The following is a 25,331-nucleotide window of genomic DNA, read 5'->3' on the forward strand; positions in this document are numbered from 1 at the left end:
GATTTAATTAGCGCGATCCTTTACATAATGTGTTTATAGCCACATTCCGTGATATAAACAGCAGCTGATAAATGTAGAATTTTATTGTTCTCTCATTTACGAATGAATAAGTCATGGTGCATATGGCTAATTTGCTGATTGAGCCAGGGTGGCAGCGCACACTACACACTAGCCCTCCAGGACTGGAGTTGCCCACCCCTGGCTCGAGAACTACTGGTATTTGTATGTATGCCTAAAATAATATGTAATGGTCGAAAGACCAAAGATGTGACCAACCTACCTGTGCACAATTATATTCAGCTTTGCGTTGCGACGTCATTTTCTGTTAAATACGTAATTTCACCAGAATTTATTTAAAAAATCGACTCAGGTTGTGACGTCACAGTAGATGCATGTCAAAATTCAATAAATAAATACGAAACACAAGAAATGCTTGAACAGTTCTGGTGAGTATTTAATACACGACGCTTTAATAAAGATACGCATTCAATATGGACATTGAAACCCAGTTCGACGGAATTCATTCCAGAATCGGAGAGGTTTGCTATTTATTTTTGAAGTTATTCATTTCAAAATTAAGTAATGTTCACCAAGCTTTTTTTTATCTGACGGGAATCATTTTCTAGGCCTACATTAAATAGCCTACATTTTCACTTCTGGAGATGCTGTTAAACTGTTTACTGTAGCCTAGCCTACACACAGTACCAGAAAAAGTTAATGTTCATGAGGCCATTTTCCATAAGGAATGTTGTTATTCAAAACCACTGATTTAATAATCTAATCCGTGTGAGTCCTAAATTGTTTTTAAGTAAGGGTTTTCGGATTCTAGCTTCTTGATTGTCATATTTGCTTATATTGATGCTACTGCAAAGAGGTGAGTCGTGTTATTTTCATGAAAGTGTATTCCAATAAGAGTAGGCCTATCCCTCTGAAGAATTAGCAAAAGTAGGCCTATATGGTGAAACAACTACTCTAGCTGGCTAAATTACTAAAAGGTTAAATTTTATTTGAAAACATTTTCATTTGAAACTCTCAGTGACGTCGCCACCTCTGACATTCTGAGCTACGTAATTTTTACAGAATTCTTAAAATCAAGCTCATCGTTTGACGTCACAGTGGATGACTTTAGAGTCCATTTCAGAACAGTGGTATGCAGAAGAACGTCTGTGGTCTCTAAACGCGCAACGCCGTCGAAACTCGAAGTGAATGGGCTATAGAAGCAGAAGATAAATATATAAAATATATAAAAATAAGTTGAATAAATACCTAATAAAGTGGTCACTGAGTGTATATGTCAATGTAATTAATTTGTATTGGTCAACACAAATTCCTGTGAGGCACATGTAAAAAAAAAAAAAAGGGTAGACTATAAGCTCAACACAAACGCTCCTGGTGATTGATGGTATGATAAATCGTGCAAAATAACTGGAAAATGTATCCTAATGATGACAAAGTACTTTAGTGAAAGACAAAGTGCAAATCCTTCAAAATATCCAGAAGTGGGCCTATATTAACCAAAGGACAAAACTGTTCAGTTAGCCTGGCTAAAGCAACTTTGCACTATAGCCGCTGTGCTGTAATGCAGTCTTTTGTGCTTTGCTGGGGAAAGACGAAGTATAGACAGCAGGTGAGATATTTTAAACATCAGAAAGTTTCTGATTTTCTGATTCAGCGTTGCTGTGTTCACAACGGGTGATTGTGGTTTGCAGAAAGAGGTTGTGACTGATTTCATGAACCTACGGGAGAGTGGTCTGATCCCCTGCTATGTTACGATCGAAGACATGAAGGCATGGATCATTTCCGAGGACCAAGATATCGTCAAGGAAAGGTTCGTACCACTAACACTTTTAGAATGCCTTTCGCTCAGTGGGGTTTGAAAATAATGTTGCCCATTGTGAAACAGTGATCCTGCCTTTAGCCCTGAGCTTAGTGTAGAAATCATGATGGTGCACCCCCCTCCCCTCAGACAACTGACACCTGCATCATCAAATGTGGGAATAGCATGAGCTTTAGGCTGGTTTTCACAGTGGGTCTTCTGTTAAAATGTATGTTGTGTTACAAATGTGTTACTGTCACCATTAAGGATTAAGACTTGTTTTAGCAAACTTTGTGCTCAGTTCACTTCAGTCCAACAGTGTTTGTGCTGGGGCCGTGCAGGGACGAGAATTAACACAGAGGCCTTTGTTTGTGTTCAGATTCCAGATGGAAAAGTCAGGCAGGGAGGATGGCCTGGTTCACCTGGAAAAGAACCTGGGCTGAGCGCATACCATGTTCAGATGTAAAAAGGCTGCACTTAGGGCTCCACAAGGGGAATCTGGTTCACAAGACAGTCTCTTGTGACATCCCTGGCAATTCCTGCACGTGCTCATACTCTACAATATCGAAAACAGTTATGATAAGGGTTGCAGGGTGACCATGATTGGCTTTCCAAATTTGTGAGAAGAGGCTAATAAATGCTCTTTAAATAGCACCTTGCCAAGTAGGTCCTGTGGACACCTCACAGACCATGGTGGAATCACCAGTAACCAGAGTATGGACAGAAAGTGGTTAATAACACTAACACACAGGGGCAGTAACAGTAAATTCATGGTTCTCTCACTCACTGATTTTGGGCTTATGATGCCTCCTGAACATAGACTTGGGAGGTGAACATCCGGCTGAAGCTGCAGGAGATGGAGAGGGCCTGCAGACAGGTCTGTGGGAACCAGGGACTGGGGCCCCTCAGCCCACGTCTAGCCTGTGAGTCTGTGGGAACCAGGGACTGGGGCCCCTCAGCCCACGTCTAGCCTGTGAGTCTGTGGGAACCAGGGACTGGGGCCCCTCAGCCCACGTCTAGCCTGTGCGTCTGTGGGAACCAGGGACTGGGGCCCCTCAGCCCACGTCTAGCCTGTGAGTCTGTGGGAACCAGGGACTGGGGCCCCTCAGCCCACGTCTAGCCTGTGACCAGACCCCTCACCAGGCCACTCTCACTGACCTGAAAGCCCTGCGCACACGTATGTCCATGCGCATGTCCAACTATTCTTCTCCTGTGCATTACAGAGGAACCTGGAAATGAAATGTTCTTGAAGGCCCACTCAGTAATTTTGGTTTGTAATGTTGGTGTGGCAGATTAACTCTACTGTAATCAATGAAAATTACATGTATACTAAGTACCTTAGTGGATCGTGGTACTCGAGAGTTTTTACCTTTGTCTTATGTCAGTCTTTTAGCAATTAGCATTTTATGAGCAAGCAAAATTACTTACTTACTGGGCAGGTCTTTAATTTGCCTGTTCACAACTTGCCCTGTTCTTATTCTGTGATCGTGGTTCAGCATGCTTTCTCTCTCTCACCCTGCAGGCAGAATTTTCCCGCCCAGCGCATTCTCCCCCTTTTATGAGTTTGTTTATTTAAAATTTCCTGGCATTTTTGATGCCCGCACCGTTGTCCAGCGGGCCTTGAAGGACATCCTGCACGAGCTGGCATACCAGCCCACCTCACATCCACAGCCGCTGCCAGACGTGGTGGTGGTGTTGAGGACCCGGCCCTAGGCCCGCCTGATGAGAGATTGACAGAAGATGGGTTAGGCAGGAATGCATTGTTAACCCCTCACACACGCCAGTGGGGTGGTAGTAAGCACGCCCGTAAGAGGAAAAATATGTGGTTCAAAACAAATGTACAACCGTTTATGGACACTGAGGAGTCTGAAGTCAGAGGACTTAGATTTAGAGTACTAGAGAGCAAGGCTAGAGGTCTGACTGAGGCCATGCGTAGAATGTGTTCCAGCATGACCTTGGAGGAGACTCAACATGCTGAACGAGTGATTGGTCTGGCTTTCAAAGAAACGGTAACTATAATAACATTCTTGGTTGAGAAGTGTGGGCTTGCTCCTACAGGGGAGGAGCATAAGGCCTGGTTAAAGCAAAGAGATGAGGAAAACAATGTGGACGATTGGGAAATGAAAGAGTATGAGGAGTTGGGTGATGAATTACACTCGGCTATTAATTGGATGTCCTTTGTAGATTCCTGAAGGCGCCACAAGAAAGAGCACCTGAAGAATGTATTGAGCTGGTGGAAGGTACTTACTGCTGGCTTGTATGAAGTCAAAATATGGAGAGAGTCCAGGAGAGACTATGACAGTGAGGCAGATAACAGTGATGAATAGGCTTATTAAAAAAGTTGCATAAGAGCTAGTGTTTTCCCACTCGGTATAATGGGGATATTTCGGGATGAATGTCTTACCAAAATAAGTACACTTCTATTCAAGTTCAAGATATATAAGGAGTGAGCTTTTATACGTTAGAAAAGCCTCTTAGAATTTCACTTAACAAGATATCTACGGGCTGTTGAAGAAAGAGCAACGCAGAACAACTATAATCAAGCTTGAGTGGTAATTATAATCTATATTACTTGTAAAAGTAGGAAAAGTAGCACATAGAAGTTCAACGTTCCTTTCATTTTTATGTCTTTTATTTTTCAGTAAGATACTATATAATGTAGGAAAAAAGTAGAGAAGTTTTAGGGTGGATGGATATTTGAAGGGTGTATCTTGATATTAACATCTGGTGGAAAGGTGAATTAGGAAAAGGAAAGGGGTTATATGAACCTTATGTGAATGACGTAAAGGCACCGGTATACGGTTGAAAGAATATAAAGCAATGTATGTGATTAGCAAACTGAAAGATGATATTTAACCTGTGAGCTGTATAACTCTATTCTTTTGATATAATAAAGTATATCTGACTATAATCATATCTGAGAGAGGGTGAATTAATAAAGAAAGGGTCTTTTAGAGGAATAAAGTGAATACAGGAGATCATATAACAGCGTTGCATCGCACCACTTCACTTCGAGACTGGGCTGGAAGTTCAGTAGAACTTACCAGTTCTCCAGGACGTTCGAAAGTACATAAAGGAAAAGAGAGTTCGTCCCCGAGACACCTCCTCGTGGGAACGTGAGGTCTGAGCTCGGCACGGGGTCCGGGGCTCACGACAGCCTGTTCCAGGTGATAACGGACGAGGGTGGTGCCCGAGACGGGGCCAGAGACAAGACGGACACGAGGCTGCTGAGCAGCATGGCTGTCGGCACGGTGGTGCCTGTGCTGCATGCAGGATGGAGTAAGTACATTACATTACATTATTGGCATTTGGCAGATGCTCTTATCCAGAGCAATGTACAGTTGATTAGACTAAGCAGGAGACAATCCTCCCCTGGAGCAATGCAGCCTTGCTCAAGGGCTCAACGGCTGTGTGGATCTTATTGTGGCTACACAGGGATTAGAAACAACTGACCTTGCGTGTTCCAGTCATTTACCTTAACCACTACACTACAGGCCGCCCACAATTAATTATCAATAACCTCAAAGGCTGCCCCCAGGTACTGTACACTGTGCTTTCATTTTCATATAATTCATTTCATAATGATTGAGTGTGTTTCAGTATTCTCCATGGAAGTGTAGTGTAGTGTGATCCAGATAAAGTAGCAACAACCAAGTGGAGACAAATGCAGTGACAGATTATGGCATCTAATTCTGAACATTCAGTTGAATATTCAGGCCAGCGGTATATATAGTGTAATGGTTGAACCTGGGCTTGTAACAGAAACAATGCAGCTTTGTATCCCAGGTGAAATGCTGCTCTTCTACCCTTGAGTAAGGTCCTTAATCTGAACTGCTGAATGAAATATATATCTGCAATAATGGCATGTTTGTAAAGTATGTTGAAGTCGCTCTGTAGAACCGGCTAAATGATTAAAGTGATCATGTGACCGGCCTACAGGAGACCCAGGGCACCTCCACCATCACCACGGCAGACACTGAAGCCTCCAGCCAGCTCTCCCCTGTGGAGCCTGTTGTCCCTGGCATAGCAGTGATGGGGCCAGGAGAAGAGGACCTCAGTGGGTCCACAGAGAGCCTGGAGGTAACACTAGAGGAACAGCAGGGTGACACTGAAGAGGACCTGAGTGGGTCCACAGAGAGCCTGGAGGTAACACCAGAGGAACAGCAGGGTGACACTGAAGAGGACCTCAGTGGGTCCACAGAGACCCTGGAGGTAACACCAGAGGAACAGCAGGGTGACACTGAAGAGGAGATGCAGGATGCAGTAAGTAACACACTCAGCACTTTCACTCTGGGAAACTAATACCTTAAATGTGCTTCATAATGATTTTTAAAGATGAACATAAAACCACTATCGTGCAGTAAACTGCAAAATAATCAATACTCAAATGTACTGTTTGTATTTAGTTGATCAATTTCAGGACTCAAAATGAGGCAGAGGTGGTAGTTTAATCGTGATCACGTGATCAAACATTTTTTAGGAATGTGAATTTTATAAAATATTAGACGTGCTTAGGTACCTGCCTGAACATAGCACACTCGAGGGCGATGTCTAGTCAGGTACTCCGTGTATATGGTGGCAGATTTCCCGGTGCATTGCGCTGATTACGATGCAGTGTCACATCAGAAACAAACCAAGCGCAGCGCTTGCATTTATGAACATGGTTGAGGCGGAACCCTGAATTTGGTGGTGTGTGAATGTCCTCTACCGTGCCGTATTGCTACAGTGTGCTGTGGATGAGCAGAAGGGGCCACTGGGAGATGTGGACGTTAACAGGCCTGGGGTCCCCCCACAGAGTGAGTCTCACTGATAATGTGCTCTGGATGGGAAATGCTGAAAATGTTTTCCTTTTAAATTCTCTGTGGACATATACATATTCAATTAGTACCCCCAGCTCAATTAAATCCAGAAATCATGTGATCAGTTGGAATCCAGAAAACGCTCTCTAAGCCCTGAATGATTATTTAACTTAGCTAATTGACTATTCTCAAACTTAATTGCTTCACATAATGTAAAGAACAGTGAATACTGGAACAGATAGTTGCCTGACTAAAATGGCTCAGATTGGTTTTCCCAAAGCATTTGATTACACTTTAATTGATGGTATTCATACGGGGACACTCCTGTCTTTCTCAGAGCGGGGGAATAAGAGGGCACTGCATTCTTCGACAGGGTTTGGAAAGCCCTGAAGAGCTCCCTCTGCTGCTGCTGTCTCTCTGAGGGGGAAGAATAAGGGCTGCGGCCCACCACCCACCCACCCAGCCTCTCCCCACCTAGAGCCACTTCCCAGACTACCTCCATCCAACCACCGCCCAGCCTACAGCTCCATCCACCCACCTATGAGTGGCTGAGGGTGGCTACTTACTTATTGCGTAAGCCAATGATACAGTGACTGATGAGCCCGGCAGTGTTGAACGAGAGACAGTGTACATGCCTGGCTACTGACTCTCATAGACCGGCAACTCTCTCGCCTGGACTAAGCAACCCAATCTCCTAAACTAGCAACTCTAGCTGAGACTACCAACCTACCTGCCTAAACTAGCAAACCACTCTCCTAGACTATCAACACTGGCTAGACTAGCGACCACTCCTGCCTAGACTAGCAACCTACCCTCCTAGACTGGCTACTCCCTATTGTAGCCTGGTAACACACTCTCTAGGGTGGCGATTGACTTGGACTACTGATGTAACACGATACTAATGTTAAACAAGGGCTTTAACATACAGTGTTAATACATTTGAAAAAAGGTCTTGTCAGTTTGTACTTTGTAACTCCTCCTCAGGCAACTATAACTGCTTGTAAATGCTTCATGTAGCAAGCTAAGAGTCTTTCAATTCTTGCTTTTGGAAATTTTCCCAATTCTTCTTGGTAGAACACCTCTAGCTCAGAAATATTCTTTGGCCTACATGACCATATTTTAATTTTAGGTGATTTTAATGTCCATGTGTGCTGTGAATCAAGACCTTTAACCAGGGAATTTCTGCACTTAATTGATTCTTTTAATCTCATCCAATCTGTATCTGGCCCGACAGATGAAAAGGGACACACATTGGATCTTGTCTTATCGTTTGGTCTATCTGTTTCTGTAAATGAAATCTGTACAACAGCATGTATCTCAGACCATTTACCTGTCCTGTTTACATCTTCTATCCCTTGCTCGGGAATCAAATCACGCGTCTCCGCACGCCGTTTGCGCTCGATCAACCAGTCAACCGCATCACAGTTCTCTGATATTTTCAGCGTCTCCTCGATTTGTGCACTGGATGCGAACTGTGCTCTCAGTGCTGAGGAGCTTATCTCCATGTTTGATTTTACATGTTCTGAAATACTGGATTCTGTTGCTCCTTTTAGGCTTAGACGCACCAAAGCACTTTCAGAGCCGTGGCTTAATGATTCCACTCGTTCTCTCAGGCGTGCTTGCAGGCGCGCTGAGAGAAAGTGGAAAAAGGATAAACTCCATGTCTCTCTAGAAATCCTGCGTAGTTGCCTATCAGAATACCAGAGAGCTGTTAAAACTGCCAAAACAGAGTATATATCTACCTTAGTCTCCAAAAACACCCACAAGCCTCGGGTTCTTTTTAATGTTTTTAATTCCCTTATTAACCCCCGTGATGTATCCCCCATCATATCTTCACCCACACTCTGTGAAAATTTTCTTAAATTTTTCATTGAGAAGGTCTCTACTCTTAGGCTAGCCCACACGAGTGTTAACACATTGAGTGTTACCATTGACCCTGCTCCATCTCTGTGCTCTGCCATTTTTGACCAGTTTGAGCCTATATACCTCCCTTCGCTCTCAGATATAATTAAGCATCTGCGGCCTACATATTGCCCCTCAGACAGCATCCCCTCTCGTCTTCTCAAAGAAGTTTTTGCTTCAGTTGGTGCTAGCGTATTATTGCTAATCAATACCTGTCTCAGTTCAGGATGTGTCCCAGCTGCATTCAAACATGCTGTAGTGCAACCACTGCTCAAAAAGAAAAATCTTGACCCCTCGGTTCTCTCTAACTTTAGGCCTATCTCCAAGTTACCTTTTTTGTCTAAAGTATTGGAGAAAGCAGTTTTTATTCAGTTACAATCATTTTTAGATAAAAATGAAAAATGGTTTTAAACCTCGGCACAGTACTGAAACTGCCCTTTTACGAGTTTTTAATGATCTGATAATAACTACAGACTCTGGTGAGCCTGCTATCCTGGTGCTCTTAGACTTGACAGCAGCATTTGACACAGTGAATCATGAGATTCTTTTATCTCGCCTTGAACACTGTGTGGGTATTAAGGGGGCTGCCTTGGAGTGGTTTCGGTCGTACCTATTGGACAGGAGTTTCTCTGTCCATGTGGGAGATTACTCCTCAGATACAGCCCCACTCACTTGTGGAGTCCCCCAGGGCTCTATTCTAGGTCCTATATTATTTTCTTTATATATGCTGCCCCTGGGGTCAATTTTCAGGAAGCATAACCTTTCTTTCCATTGCTATGCTGATGATGTACAGATTTACTTACCTGTAAAATCTCAATGCAAGAAATCACTGCAGCTTTTACTTGCATGTCTCAAAGACTTAAAAAACTGGATGGATGCTAACTTCCTGCATTTAAATGAAAATAAGATAGAGGTAATTATGTTTGGACATCCAGCTCAATTGGAGGACATTGTTGGTGCTTTGGGCCCCCTGGCCCCCAAAAATGTTCTTGCTGCGAAAAGCCTTGGTTTCACCTTTGACAGTGCCTTTAAACTCGAGAAGCAAATTAGTGCTGTTGTCGAAGCTGCCTTTTTTCAGTTAAGACAAATAGCCAAGGTCAAGGCCTATCTTTCTCAAAAAGATTTGGAAAGAGTGGTCCATGCTTTTATAACATCTTGGCTGGACTACTGCAATTCTCTATATATAGGCTTAGACCAGTCCTCTCTCTGCCGTCTGCAGCTAGTGCAGAACGCTGCTGCCCGCCTTCTGACTGGCAAAAAGAAACGGGAACATATTACACCAGCACTGTCATCCCTATGTAAGGCCGACATCTGGCATTATCACTCAGGGCTGGTCAGCTTGCTGGCTTCCTCTGGTATCGTGGAATATGTGGCTGTAAAGTAATTTAGGAGCATGCATCATGAACCCCCCCCTTATCTCCACACCCATACGGGCAGGAGCCTGTGGGGGAAGACTCAGGCCTCCAGTCGTAAAACTCTTACGACAGGGCAACATTCTTTACGGCACTGGAAGGTTTCAGAGGGCACGGCCTGTCAGGCCCGACCTTCTCCTGAACCCTTTATTACTCTCCCTCTTGACTCAGTCACTAAATGATGTGTACAGCATTGGATGTTTCATGACAAAGTCAGTTTAGATAATATTCATGTTTGGTATTATTCTGATTGTTTCAGTGCGACTGGTGCAATGATTTTATTTCTGCAACAGCAAACCCTGTACATCATAACGAACCAGGAGAAGCTGTGTGGAGCTCTGCCCCAGTGAAAGCCATGTGCCTCAACCCCCCTGCGCTTCCTGGGGAGGCGTGGCTCCAAATTACAGATGGGTGAACATCAAAGGCCAGAATTTGGATTTAAGGACAGCAAACTAAGCAATCTGGGAGAATGCAATCAGCCTCCCGTGCACTCCGTGCACGTAGTTTCTACGTACAGGGGATCTGTAGCCAGACTCCCGTATGTAGCTTTTATTACCAGGTATGACGTTTAAGACTCCGTAATTTGGTTTGCATTGTAATGTTTTTATTTGGAACTAGTATGCAATTACGTGTATGTAACCTGCCTGGTAAAATAAAATTGTTAAAACTTGATCTGTTTGGTTTTCCTTACTGACACTTAATGTTACACAGGGAATGCGTGGTTTACCCCCTCGAACTGGTCTAGGGAGGATGATTATTTCCACTTACTGTATCACGGCGTATAGCACCCGTAGACCTATGTTGGTAAATCCCTCGCCTCCGCTTGGTAGTTCATTCATGTCGAGCACAGCCGTAGCTATGTTGGTCTGCTTGGGTCCCTAGGCTGTAAACAGATATACCCGAGAGTAGCTATTCCTGCGACCTCTGTAATGACTACAGATAGCTAGTCAGTTCGTGAGACGTGCACATTACGCGCGATGTGACATGCGGTGGTACCAGCAGAGGATTGTTCAGCGAGTTCTTCTCAGTACAGGATTCCTATAGCGATCAAGTCAAAATTATAAATACGACATCCACTAATGTGGATAACTAATCTAAATTATTATTCTAAAATGGAGTCAGATAAACGAAGGTGAATCTATTGGCCCTATTGTGGAGATTCTGGGTCAGCCCCGGACCAGTAAAGAGCGGAAGGCAGAGTGGTACTACTGCCTTTGTATCGTGGTTTGTTTATTGGCTGATCTAGACTGTCTGCATAGGGGCCACTACTTTTTAACCCTATTAGTATTCTTTCAGCAACACCAGAAGGACGAGCACGCTGATACCTTCAGCCCTCGCTAAATTCCGTCGTTGGGTTAGCGTTGGGTTTTACAGTTGGTGACCCCGACGTGATCTAATTCCATTCATGTCAGATTCGTCTGCCGACGTGATCTGCTTTCATCCAATGTAAGATTTGAGGCTTACAAGGGATGAGGTGTCTGAAGTTTGCTCCTTCTGGTGGTGTTGTGCAACCCGGCATGATACCCGTTACCCCGGGTGTGTGGTTTTTCTTCCATCTGGTTTTGCGATCCTTGGTGTGGTGAGTAGCATGGTTTCTTTGTATCAGTAATGTTAGGGAAAGTTGTGTTATTTTGCTGCATGAATACTGTGTAGGGGATCGACATATCCCGGACAGGACTGGGACCGTAGAAACCAGCCATATTTGCAGGTTACTACCCCTCAGGGTATGTAGCGCGATCATAGTAGAGGGCAGAGAGAGAGAAATGGTGGTATGCATGTTTTTGTAACTGTGCTGTGTGACTGTGGCTATTAGCTTAAACAGCAAATAGGCTACAGTAGGAACGGTTTTAGAAACAAGCATGTCGCAATTGGAAGTATATGAGTAGTATTTTTGATGGCTGCCCGTAGATGTGCAACATGACAACATGCACATATATATATTACTTGTGGAGTAAGTTTGAGCTCTGTTAAAGGTGGCAAGCGTCTCCATCTTATTTAAGTGTATAATTATAAGTTGCGACTGACTGCTGAGTCAGGAGCATAGCCTAGGTTCTAAGTTCCAGCTCTAGAAACAGAGTTTGGGAGGCCTGTACCGGTGGTCACTATACCTCTGTGTACTGGGCCTGATGTTACGTCACAGGGCCGCTGGGTGCCACAGCAGATACAAGTCTCCACCCCTCTGATGCGCTGCTACAAGGTTGGGGAATCAGCTGCATGTGGGGCCTCTGCCAGACCTCTGAGACTGGTGTCGGGTGTCACCTCACAGAATTTCTGTCTTTCTGAGCTGCTGGAAACTGAGTCCTCTGGCCTGTGCTACCTGTATCAGTAACAGTTGTATACTTGTAATTAAATACATAGGCTATAGTTTGTGGGACATTTGGTATAGACATGTGTAAAATTAAATCTACCAAATGCTCTGTAATAGATGTCACATAGGCTTTGCCCTAGGGGGGATACATCTGTAGTAAAACAGGATGAAATCCCTGATTATATAATTTGTCCTATTGGATAAATTTAATTATATATAGGCATAGGCCAAACGTATAGTGCATCTTGGTGCACCATATTGTTTCCTCTGTTTCACTTTGTGTGATTTAACTCCACCACTGTGAATGCAGAGGATTTATATTATAATACGGTATACTGCACGTCTTTGCATGCCATTTAGGAAATGTTAGGAAAACTAACATACTTACTTGGGTGCCAGTTAGATTAACTGAGGCATGTGTGTACCTAAATCTAATTGTATGTTTGTGTGGTTTCTCCCACTAACACAAAATATATATTAGAATATTTCCTAGACCACAGATAAACCAGTCAATGACAAAAATTAACCCTTAAAGTTTACTGACCTAACAGTGGCCAGCATTATCTGTCACTGCTGGGGAAGACGTTTACGACCAGAGAGGTATTTATAACCTAGGGGAAATAAATTGGCTTATATTTTGGAAGAAGGTGTTCCAAATGGAAAATGCTTAAGCAAATTTAAAAATAATGAGTAGAAGCAATTTCTTCTCTTGTTTTATTCCCTGGGCATTAAAACTTCATAAGGGGGGTCATTTTTGGCAAAGACTGGCTTATGGGTCATTCCCTCCTAGCTCTCCACTGTTGTCTCCTTGATTGTTGTTTTTCCTCCCCCACTTTGTCTGTCACCTATTATGTCACTTGTCTTTAGAACAGTGAACCTGCACTCCAAATGAAGTGTATAATTTGTTATGTTTTGATCTCTTTGTTTAGGATCAATTCTTGATTGGATATCTGGATTTATGCAGATATTCACCCCGAATAAATGTTTATTTTTAAAAGTAAAATAACTGAATTATAAATCTTGTAATGGTGCATGTGAGATATATACTTTCCAGTGTTCTGTTAGCATTCTCTATGCAACATACTGCAGTGTTGTACAAACGTATGCATGGCTATAGGCACGACTCAATGATTTCGTTTCTGAGTATTTAGACTTGTCGTCCAAATATTTATAGGATAATTGATAATCCTAATTTTCAGCATGTTTGGTAAACCAGCTGATCACTGGTTTCAAACATAATCAATTGTCAATAAAAATATATTCCAATCAGTAAGAATTGGAGCGCAGGCGCTTCAATTCTATCAGCCATTTCCTTTTTCATCAGACCCGTACCATCGAGCGTGACTTAGCCTGCAGAACATATGCTGAGGATTTGCTTACTGCTATCATACAAGATATTCTGGACCTTTGTCTGCACACGTCTCCTAGGCATGTCTTAAGGGAGCTCATTGAAGCCTTAGACTGGCATAGGTAAATTGTGTCAGAACAAAGGGAAAATATTCATTACCCACAGCATTTATGTATGTATGTAATGTTTATATGTTTGTTGTAAATAACTGTACCGGTTGTATCGGATTCTTAGTTTTCTTTCTTTTGATTTACCCAAACCTGGTCTATCCAAATTCCACTACCATATGCTCAACTCGCATAGTAGTGCAGAATCAGGTATATAAATTAAATCACCATATTGGTGGATATCACTATAAGGGGCATAGAAGCCATATTCACCACTCGCACTGATTGTCATGAAACATCCTGCTATGATCTATATGCGTAACCATCTTTTTCCCATTATGACACCAGAGGTATTAGTGTTCAGTTTTTGGATGGCCATGCTGAAATCATCCAGGTGTCTCACCCACAGTAGTACATCACCAGCGAGATGAGTTCCTTCACAGGTGGAGGTCTGACCTGTCCAGCAAGTCACTTCACCAACTGGAAGTGATTGAGGACTTCACAAGGGGTCAGATCTGCGTTCTGAGGAGAATTCCGCTGGAGGTGGACGTCTCTCTGTGGTGGAAAGACACTCTTTTGGACAGTGTGCGTGGTCTCTGACTGACCTAACGGACCTGGTGCAACAGGTCGTCCAGGGCTGGCTCTTCTACCAGCTCTGCTCAGGACGCCTACACATGGTGGGACTGGTGGGACTGGGTGTTCTGAGGGTCCGTCATCACCAAAATTATCATCCTCCTATTAAGCTCCTTTACCCATGCTGCTTTGGTGCTCAGCCCCTGCAGCTGCCGACAATGTCGGGACTGAGACCCCAAGCCGCAGGGAATTACATACACAGCCACGGCCTTCATAGTGACCCCTTGGGAGTGTGTTTTGTTTGCCCCATGGGGTCAAGAGAGGAATCTGTAAGGCCGACATCTGGCATTATCACTCAGGGCTGGTCAGCTTGCTGGCTTCCTCTGGTATCGTGGAATATGTGGCTGTAAAGTAATTTAGGAGCATGCATCATGAACCCCCCCCTTATCTCCACACCCATACGGGCAGGAGCCTGTGGGGGAAGACTCAGGCCTCCAGTCGTAAAACTCTTACGACAGGGCAACATTCTTTACGGCACTGGAAGGTTTCAGAGGGCACGGCCTGTCAGGCCCGACCTTCTCCTGAACCCTTTATTACTCTCCCTCTTGACTCAGTCACTAAATGATGTGTACAGCATTGGATGTTTCATGACAAAGTCAGTTTAGATAATATTCATGTTTGGTATTATTCTGATTGTTTCAGTGCGACTGGTGCAATGATTTTATTTCTGCAACAGCAAACCCTGTACATCATAACGAACCAGGAGAAGCTGTGTGGAGCTCTGCCCCAGTGAAAGCCATGTGCCTCAACCCCCCTGCGCTTCCTGGGGAGGCGTGGCTCCAAATTACAGATGGGTGAACATCAAAGGCCAGAATTTGGATTTAAGGACAGCAAACTAAGCAATCTGGGAGAATGCAATCAGCCTCCCGTGCACTCCGTGCACGTAGTTTCTACGTACAGGGGATCTGTAGCCAGACTCCCGTATGTAGCTTTTATTACCAGGTATGACGTTTAAGACTCCGTAATTTGGTTTGCATTGTAATGTTTTTATTTGGAACTAGTATGCAATTACGTGTATGTAACCTGCCTGGTAAAATAAAATTGTTAAAACTTGATCTGTTTGGTTTTCCTTACTGACACTTAATGTTACACAGGGAATGCGTGGTTTACCCCCTCGAACTGGTCTAGGGAGGATGATTATTTCCACTTACTGTATCACGGCGTATAGCACCCGTAGACCTATGTTGGTAAATCCCTCGCCTCCGCTTGGTAGTTCATTCATGTCGAGCACAGCCGTAGCTATGTTGGTCTGCTTGGGTCCCTAGGCTGTAAACAGATATACCCGAGAGTAGCTATTCCTGCGACCTCTGTAATGACTACAGATAGCTAGTCAGTTCGTGAGACGTGCACATTACGCGCGATGTGACATGCGGTGGTACCAGCAGAGGATTGTTCAGCGAGTTCTTCTCAGTACAGGATTCCTATAGCGATCAAGTCAAAATTATAAATACGACATCCACTAATGTGGATAACTAATCTAAATTATTATTCTAAAATGGAGTCAGATAAACGAAGGTGAATCTATTGGCCCTATTGTGGAGATTCTGGGTCAGCCCCGGACCAGTAAAGAGCGGAAGGCAGAGTGGTACTACTGCCTTTGTATCGTGGTTTGTTTATTGGCTGATCTAGACTGTCTGCATAGGGGCCACTACTTTTTAACCCTATTAGTATTCTTTCAGCAACACCAGAAGGACGAGCACGCTGATACCTTCAGCCCTCGCTAAATTCCGTCGTTGGGTTAGCGTTGGGTTTTACACCTACATTGGCTTCCTGTCCGTTACAGAATACATTTTAAAATGTTATTATTTGTTTTTAAGGCAATGAATGGTCTAGCACCTACGTACTTGTCTGAACTCCTCAATATGTATACCCCAGCTAGATCACTTAGATCATGCAATCAGCAACTTTTGGATGTCCCTATGTTGAGGAGAGCTAGGAGGGGTGACCGGGCCTTTGAGGTAGCTGGCCCCAGGTTGTGGAACAGCCTACCACCACATATTAAATCTGCCCAAAACATAGATGTTTTTAAATCCTTGTTAAAAACCCACCTTTTTAGTGAGGCCTTTATGTCAGACATAAATGGGGAATCCAGATAATGTACATGTATTTCATTTCATTTCATTTCATTTCATTTCATTTCATTTTTAATTTTATTGCCTGGTTTTGTACAGCACTTTGGTCAACCATGGTTGTTTTAAATGTGCTTTATAAATAAAGTTTATTATTATTATTACATGCAAGGCATGTTTGAGATCTCTCCCCAGATTTTCAATAATCATGTCTTGGGACTTCCGTCTTTCCTGCAGGTACTTTGTTTGGTTTCAAGGAATGCTTTCGAAGTATGCTTTGGATCATTGTCTTGCGGGAATACCTAACCTCTCTTTAACTTGAATGTCTGGACTGACCTTCGAACATTAGACTTAAGAATCTCTTGATATTTGGTGGAATCCATTCTTCCTTCCACCCGCACAGTATTTCCTGTGCCCCCAGCTGTCACACAACCCCAAAGCACAATGGATCCACATCCATGATTAAAAGTTGCCAAGGTGTTCTTCTCTACAAAGGCTTCATCCTTTTTTTCTCCAAACATACCTTCTTTGGTGGTGGCCAAATTTTGGTTTTGTCAGTCCAAAAACATTGTTCCAAATGGCTTCAGGCTTCTCATTGTTTTCTTTTGCATATTTCAGATGCTTAATTTTGTGTTGAGATGGTTCTTTCTGGCAACTCTGCCATGTAGGTCTTTGTTGTTTGAAGTACATTGTATTGTTGTCCTGTGAACAGCTGTGTCTGTTACTCTTTTGCAGCTCTTTTGCAGTGATGTGTGGGTTCTTCTGAGCATTTCTCACCAGGTCTCAGGCCATTTTATGTTAAATAATTTTTGGTCGTCGAGACCTTCCCTTGACTTCAACTGTTCCATTTATCTTCCATTTTCTAATAATATTTCTGACAGTGGAAATAGGTAGTTTTAGCCTTCTCCTTCTTGGTGGAAATGAACCATCTTCATTCTGAAATCTTTGGAACTTTATGCTTGTTAACACCAGCCAGTGTTGATAGTCTAGGAGAGTGGTTTGCTAGTTTAGGCAGGTGGGTTGCTACTCTAAGCTAGAGTTGCTAGTCTAGGAGATTGGGTTGCTCAGTCCAGGTGAGAGAGTTGCCGGTCTATGAGAGTCAGTCACTGTGTCATTGGCTTATGTGATGAGTTAGTAGCCGCCCTCAGCCACTTGTATGTCTGATTTTAATGATGTGAATTTTAAGGTGTTTAATGCAATATGTGAATGGGTTAAACAGTTGTATATCAATGTATAATAAAAGAATAAATGTATTCATGCAGCTTTTCCATTTGTCATTTCTGTCAACAGATGTTTTATCCCACTGAGACAAATGTGTCAAATGTACAAAACATATAAAATATATACACAATTCATTTTCTATTGTATTGATCACCAGAACTTGTGAGTAAATGTGCTTTAGAGGCATCAAGTGGAGGAGAAGAAGAGTTACACGGTCACAGTTGAAGCCTACAGGGCAACATAAATTACAATTAAGGTGTAAGATCACAAGTGTGTGATTAGAATGCTCTTAACATCTATCATTACTGACAATTGAATGAAAGCAATGGAGTATCTACAATGGACTGAGCAGAAGTAATCAGCCTTAGGGGAGGCTATAAGCACCAGAAAAAGCTGCAGGCTGAGTGTGTGCAAGTCATGAATATGTTCGGATTCAAAGGACTCAACCTTAGCTCAACAAGGCTTCATTACAAAGACAGGAGTGTTGCCCAAGCATTGCGTAAGAAATATGTAGGCCACCCACTTCAAAATATGAGTTCAGTACCACTAAATACAACACACTGCCACAAGAGGGCAGAGTAACCTTTTTAAAAGATGGAATGAGAGAGCAGTGGTGACGTTGCCCCTTGTTGCGTTCAGGTCTGTGGAGAAATGTTTTTGTCTTTTAAAGGGCATGTGTACAGATTTCATTCTCTTGTTAGGCTTTCTTGTATACAATGCTTGGATGCCTCTATAGTGGAGCACTTAGGTATTTATTAGTCTTTTTTGGACTTCTACTGCTGTAGCCTATCCACTTAGAGTTATGATGCGTTGTGTGTTCAGAAATGCTCTTCTGCATACCACTGTTGTAATGTGTGGTTATCTGCGTTACTGTCACCTTCCTGTCAGCTTCGACCAATCTGGCCACTCTGACGTCTCTCAGTTTCTGTCTGCAGAACTGCTGCTCACTGTATTTTTTTGTTTTTGGGCACCATTCTTTGCAAACTTTAGAGACTAGTGTGCGTGAAAATCACAGGAGATCAGCAGTTTCTGAGATACTCAATCTCAAAGCCACTTAGATCACATTTTTTCTCCATTCTGGTGGTTAACTGAAGCTCCTGACCTGTACCTACATGATTGTATGCATTGCACTGCTGCCACACAATTGGCTGATTAGATAGTCGCATGAATAAGTTCCGAATAAAGTGCTTGGTGAGTGTAGTTTGTGGGGAAATTGGGATTACATGCAGCAGCAGATCTTGTAACCTCTCTGTGGGGTCATTTCAGTTATGATGCTGAATTCTCCAGTCTGTGCTTCCGACTGCATCTCTGAAAAGTTCCTCTCTCTTCCTGCAGGTGGTGCCCAGTCTCCAAATACAGAGCAAGTGTCCGTATCTCCACCCCCTTGATCAGTGGACTGACCAATCAGAGCTGGGGGACTTGGCCTCTCATTGGTGTACGGCAGACCGACTGCAATATCCTGGAACAATTGAACTTTTCCATATTACCAGTGAGTGGGTGAAGTTGCCTTCCTCTTGTGGTGGTGCCATAAAGTTTTGCAACCTTCTACAACAACACATGATTCTAAATCAAGTATGCTGTAATCCCTTCTTTGCACCTTTTTAGGTAGCAGGAAGGGTAGTCAAGAGAAGACATATTTTCTCTTGTTAAAACAGCACCTGTCGGGGGTTCCGGTTACGTCATGAGCGAGTAAGACGTGGTTTAGTGAGCTCCTGAAAATCTTATGAAAAATTATAGCAAAGCAAATAAAACGACCGGTGTAGACACTACAGTGCAAAGTGTGTATACTCTGCTTCAATGAAGTCGTGTTCTAAGATGTCCAAAATGCCTAAAACCAAAAAGACAGAACAAAATCAACCAAACAGTCCATCATCGGAAGCTAGCGACCACGAGGAAGCTAATCAACATGCTATCAAGGCTGTGTTGGCTGGACTAGCTGCCATACAAATTCGCTCATTCAAAGCTGAAATTGGTGATATGATTGACCAGAGATTTGAACAATTTTCGTCTTCCATTAGGAATGAACTGAACTGAACGATACCAACAATGCTATTTCCGCTGTGAAGGAAATAGTTAGCGGACAGGCTACGACATTAGCTGAGCTCGAGCGCGGTGCCTCGTACACATCAGACCAGGTCACTCAATTGCAACAGGAGGTACAACAGTTTAAAAAATCTGTGTCACAACTAAACGAAAAATGCACAGACTTGGAAAGCAGGAGCAAAAGGCAAAATCTGCGGATCCTGAACATTAAGGAAGGCGAAGAGAAAGGTCAGAACAACAGGAATTTTATTGCCAAATTACTACAAAGTGCCCTATCCCGGGATAATCCCCCAATGATCGACCATGCTCACAAATCTGCTAGTGCTACCCAGAGTGCACGGAATAACCCGCACCCACGGGCATTCATCATCAAACTGCACTACTTCCAGGAATTGGAGACCATCATGCGGAAGGCTGCACAGTTGAAGACCATCGCCTATAACCAAGAAAAGATCCTAATCTTCCCCGATCTACCACCTGCCATTGTGAAACAACGCGCCCGCTTCCACAGAGCCAAGGAACTTCTGTGGGATCGCCAAGACGTTCGATACGGATTTCAGTATCCAGCAACCCTACGGATCACCTACAAGAACAACGATTCACAGACCCTGAGAAAGCAGCTACATATGCAGAACGTCTCTTTGGCACTGGTAATGTAACCCCAGCTGATACGCTTGATCAGAGCTAACTTCATGGACAAAATAGTTTCTTAAATCCGCTATTGCTAAGTCTTGCTATCCCTTAGCTTAAATTACCAGACTATACCATACGCTCATCCTACCAAATTAATCAGTATTTAATTGTATTATGAGTGGTAAGCATGAGCAGTCATCTATTTCTTTATTGACTAATTATAATTTGCACGATATACAAACGTTTTGCGCCACAACCTGATGTTTCAGGAACTAAGGAGCTTTACTAGTTTGACAGTAGTTCACAAGACTCTCACCAGGATGCCTATGATAAACTGCCATTTAGGCCATGTGTACCATGGGTACGCTTCTGTTTTTTGTGTTTATTATTGTTATTCTTATTTTCCATTTTTTTTTTGTGTTTAACGCACCATGGTTTACAGTTCTCATGGGTTTTATCTGTTTATACAGGGGTTTTTGGAATGTGGGGAGGGTGGGCATGGGTTTAAGGATAGGTGTGTTGGTAAATGAGAGTTCTATCTCATCTGAAAGCACTGAATTCAGACATGAACGATGCACACTCAAGACTGAGATCCAACTGGATAGGCCAGATTTTCCACTCTACTCTTTCAGCTAAGGCTAGAGGAGCAGCCATTTTGATACATAAAGGCATTCCTTTCAAACATGAATCCACAATTGTAGACAAAGAGGGGAGATATATTATGGTGACTGGGGATATTCAATCATCACCAGTGACCCTTGTTAACATCTATGGGCCAAACTTGATAATCCCCAATTTTTTAAGAAAATGATCCCAGAGTTGTCACTCACTAACCTAATTATTGGAGGGGACTTCAACTGTGTTCTCGATCCATATGTGGATAGGTCTTCCACACAACGGGCTCCTCCGTCCAAGACCAGGGATTTCTTAAAGGCCTATATTAACAATACAAATATATGTGATTTGTGGAGAACCTTTAATTCCTCAGGCAGAGATTACTCTTTTCACTCTCCAGTCCAGTCACGTTTATACGCAAATTGATTATTTCCTGGTCAATATGAAACTGATGCCCTATATCCTAAATGCCAAATACCATGACATTTTAATTTCAGATCACAGCCCAGTCACATTCATTCTCGAACTAACTGACTTTTCCTCAACTAGGCCAATATGGAGAGTTGACCCTCAGCTTCTGAGTGATCCTGCATTTAGTGTTTATCTCTGTGCAGAGATCAAAACATTCTTTGACACTAATGACCAACCAAACACCTCTCCTTCTTTACTATGGGAGACCTTTAAAGCATACTTGAGGGGATGTGTCATCTCATTTAAAGGGAAAAGAAATAAGCAGAACAGAATAACTTTACTAAACTTAGAACAGGAAATCCACCAGATTGACTGTGAAAATGCTAAATCACCTTCTCTCGACTTGCATAAGAGAATACTTAAACTCAGATTCCAGTATAACCAGATTATTTTACAAAGGCTTTCAACAATGTTAATGTATGTAAAACAGAAATATTTTGAATTTGGTGATAAGCCTCACAAGTTGCTAGCTAGACAACTACGTAAATTAGAGAATGATCGGTCCGTCCATAAGATTAAGTCTGATTCTGGGGTGCCCCTGACTTCACCTAAAGATATCAATAACTGCTTCAAGCTATTTTACGAAGCACTCTCCTCTAGCAATACTAATCAAGATCCAGTCCCTACTGAGACATTTCTAGACAAGTGTAACTTACCAACACTGACCCAAAGGGATCGTGATTTTCTTGGGGCAGATATAACACTTGAAGAAATAAACAAAACTATTAAGTCATTGAAAACAGGGAAAACACCTGGCCCTGACGGGATACCCAGTGAAATATACAAAAGCTTTAATGAACTATCACCCTTCATGCTTAAGATGTTCACCCAGGCTCTGGAGGATGGACTTCTCCCTCCATCTCTCTATGAGGCAGTAATCACAGTCATTCCCAAGAAGGGCAAGGACCCTGAGGAGGTTGGGGGATATAGACCCACATCTCTCATAAACGTAGATCAGAAGATTTTAGCATAATAATTATTGTTTCTGTTTTTTTATTTGAAGTATCTCCATCTCTAAATTAATTACCATTTCCTTCATGTAAGATGAGTAAATAAGTGAAAATGTGCTTCCAGAGATGGGATGTCTAGACTTCTAAAGCGAAACATCTGTGAATGCGCTGCTAATGAGAACTACAGCCACACCAGTGGGTTATCAGGTAATATAGTGTTCTACTAAGACACAAACTGTTGCTAATGCTGAGGCTTGGGCTACTTTAACACATGCAAAAACTTAAAAAGCAGCAGAGATTCATATTAATGTGAGGCTTGATATGTAGGCAGCAACCGTAGTCAAACACCCATACGTCCAGGATCCCTATATAAAACCAATTTCCCGATTACTTTATTTAATCTTGCTTCAAAAAATATTTTGGAACATATGACAAATTTACATACAGGTTTCACTCGTTTACTGTAGCAAAATAAAACCATCTACAGGCAGATGAAATGTGCTGCATGCATCTATCTAGGATAATTTACTACTCCAAATAGCAGGTTTTACCATTGCTACATGAATCAGAATCATGTTGTGTTATTTTTAGTTATTGTTTTTATTATGAACTTCATTCATGAACTACCAGTGGTGTGTAGGTCTTGCCCAGGACTAAAACACAAATGACAGTGCTGATGGCATAATTGTCCTGTAGAATAATGCACCACGATTACACCTTAAATAAATGTATATTCTGCGAATCACATTGCTTTGCGAAATACTTCATTGGTTGGCAGCCATGATAATGTGTCTAGGCAGGAAAAAGGGCCTAACCTATTCGCACAGTAATCCGGGTATGTTGTCTAATTACTGCTCAAAATCCTTTCGCGAAAACTTTAATTGTGTGTCGGTTTAGAAGTCTAATCTAAAATGGTTGATGTTTCTGCTTCCATATTCCCACAACAGATTATACCAGTTAATTCAATAAAACAATAGCTAAGGTTAAATATGCAGACAAAAAGCCTTTTAATCCAACAAATATCTTAGTTGTAACAAATTACATCTAGTTAAGAAAATAAAATGGCATCTTGATGATATCTCGTGTACAATATGAAGACATGGGGGTGTTTTGCATATACTGTTCACAGAATGTCAAATGAATTATCATTTTGAGCGCATGTTTAAGGAGCCAATCATCACAGTCATCCCAGCCATGTGACCTGAGTTGATGAGGAGTTGACCTGGAGGTAAAGTGGATAAAGTAACTGAAAGAGTCCCAGAGTCTCATCTTCAATGTGACGACTGGAGCGGTTTGTTCCCTGATCTGTCACTCAGACAATATGTCTGCTCTTCCAGTCCTGAATGGACTGCATGCCCACCGATCAGACGTATGATCGCTGATTTTAATAAACGCTCATCCAGCACATCACCGATCAGACGTATGATCTCTGATTTTAATAAACGCTTATCCAGCACATCACCGATCAGACGTGTGATCGCTGATTTTAATAAACGCTCATCCAGCACATCATGCTGTTGCATGCAAATGAAGTTGCTGCTTGGAGATTGTTGTCCTGACAGAATTTTGCTTTGTCGAGTTTGCCGAGCAAATCCACTTAAAATGCTCACACATTAAAAAATATACCCATATGCACACAGCGGTTTGTGGGATGAGAGATCTGGTGGTTTATTTCCGTGTTTGATGTTCCCGCACTGTGGCGTAGAGAACACAGTCTTCTTTCACTGCTGGTGACCTACATGGAGAGAACAGCTCAGTAAACCGCTTGTGAACTCTTGTATCTCTCTTTGAATTTTTTAATGGACTTTCCATAACTTTATTTCTGAGAGTGCACTGCATGCTACATGAAGCACAAGCTGCAGGAAGTTCAGCTACAAAAGAGCCTTCTGGAATTCTGTTTCAGTCAGTCATTACATCACTGTGATGTCATCGGCTGAGGTCACACTGCAGGCAGGTCAAAAGAGGAGGAGCAAAAGGTGAAAAGCAGAGCCAATCAAAAGATGCATCTAGATCAGCTGATCAGCCTGCAAGCCGGGAGAAAGCTCAGAGTAAAAACTAGGCAGTCCACACCAAAGCGCCTAGTAAACAAATAAACAAATGTTTTCACAACAACGACTGCGCATGCTTGACGGTTCATGTTTCTTCTAGTGACGTTTATATGTGTATTTTGTTTAGCTAGCTCCCATTTCCGTTGTATTGTCTATATTTATTGTTGGGTACTGTGACTTTTTAACAACATCAACACAAGCTAACAGTTTGATGAGACTCCTCCCGCACCACCATAATTTCCAATCCGCTGTGCTGCTTCGTGATTGGTTAAGTTCTAAAACTAGTCTACAACAAACAGTCAGCTTGAGAAGAGACTTGACTCATCAGGAGCATTTGGGGGTTAGGTGTCTTGCTCAGGGACACTTTGACACACCCAGGGTGGGATCGGACCGGCAACCCTCTGACCGCCAGACGACTGCTCTTACCTCCTAGGCAATGTCGCATTGACATGGTCAGTTTGGGAAACGCTAGCCGACGAGAGCAGACTCTCCAAAACTGGACAGAACACACGACTAAGACTTTATTAAAAAACATTCTGAAACCAACCTTTCTGGTTTAGTCCCGTCTCAAGTCGGCTGTTTGATGTAGACTGGGCTAAACAGAAGAGCTGGCACAATCACAGTCAGCACAGGGAGTGAGGGGGTATTCTCACCTGGGGGCAGCACGGGAGGGCAGGAACCGGACGCTGGTGTACTGAACATCGTCCTCACGCTCGAGGAGAGGCTTTCGAACAGTGGAGTACAGAAGGTCTTGCTGGGTGCGGGTGTTGGCAGGTTGAACAGTGGAGTACAGAAGGTCTTGCTGGGTGCGGGTGTTGGCAGGTTGTACAGTGGAGTATAGAAGGTGTTGCTGGGTGCGGGTGTTGGCAGGTTGAACAGTGGAGTACAGAAGGTCTTGCTGGGTGTGGGTGTTGGCAGGTTGAACAGTGGAGTATAGAAGGTCTTGCTGGGTGCAG

The 25,331-nt window shown here is 42.9% G+C and overlaps 1 pseudogene; it reads left to right on the top strand.

The window, feature by feature from the left end:
* Nucleotides 1-491: 491 nt before the first annotated feature.
* Nucleotides 492-14,528, top strand: LOC133140476 (uncharacterized; annotated as a pseudogene).
* Nucleotides 14,529-25,331: the final 10,803 nt, after the last annotated feature.

This window comes from Conger conger, chromosome 11 (genome assembly GCF_963514075.1).
Source record: "Conger conger chromosome 11, fConCon1.1, whole genome shotgun sequence".
NCBI classification, from domain to species: domain Eukaryota; kingdom Metazoa; phylum Chordata; class Actinopteri; order Anguilliformes; family Congridae; genus Conger; species Conger conger.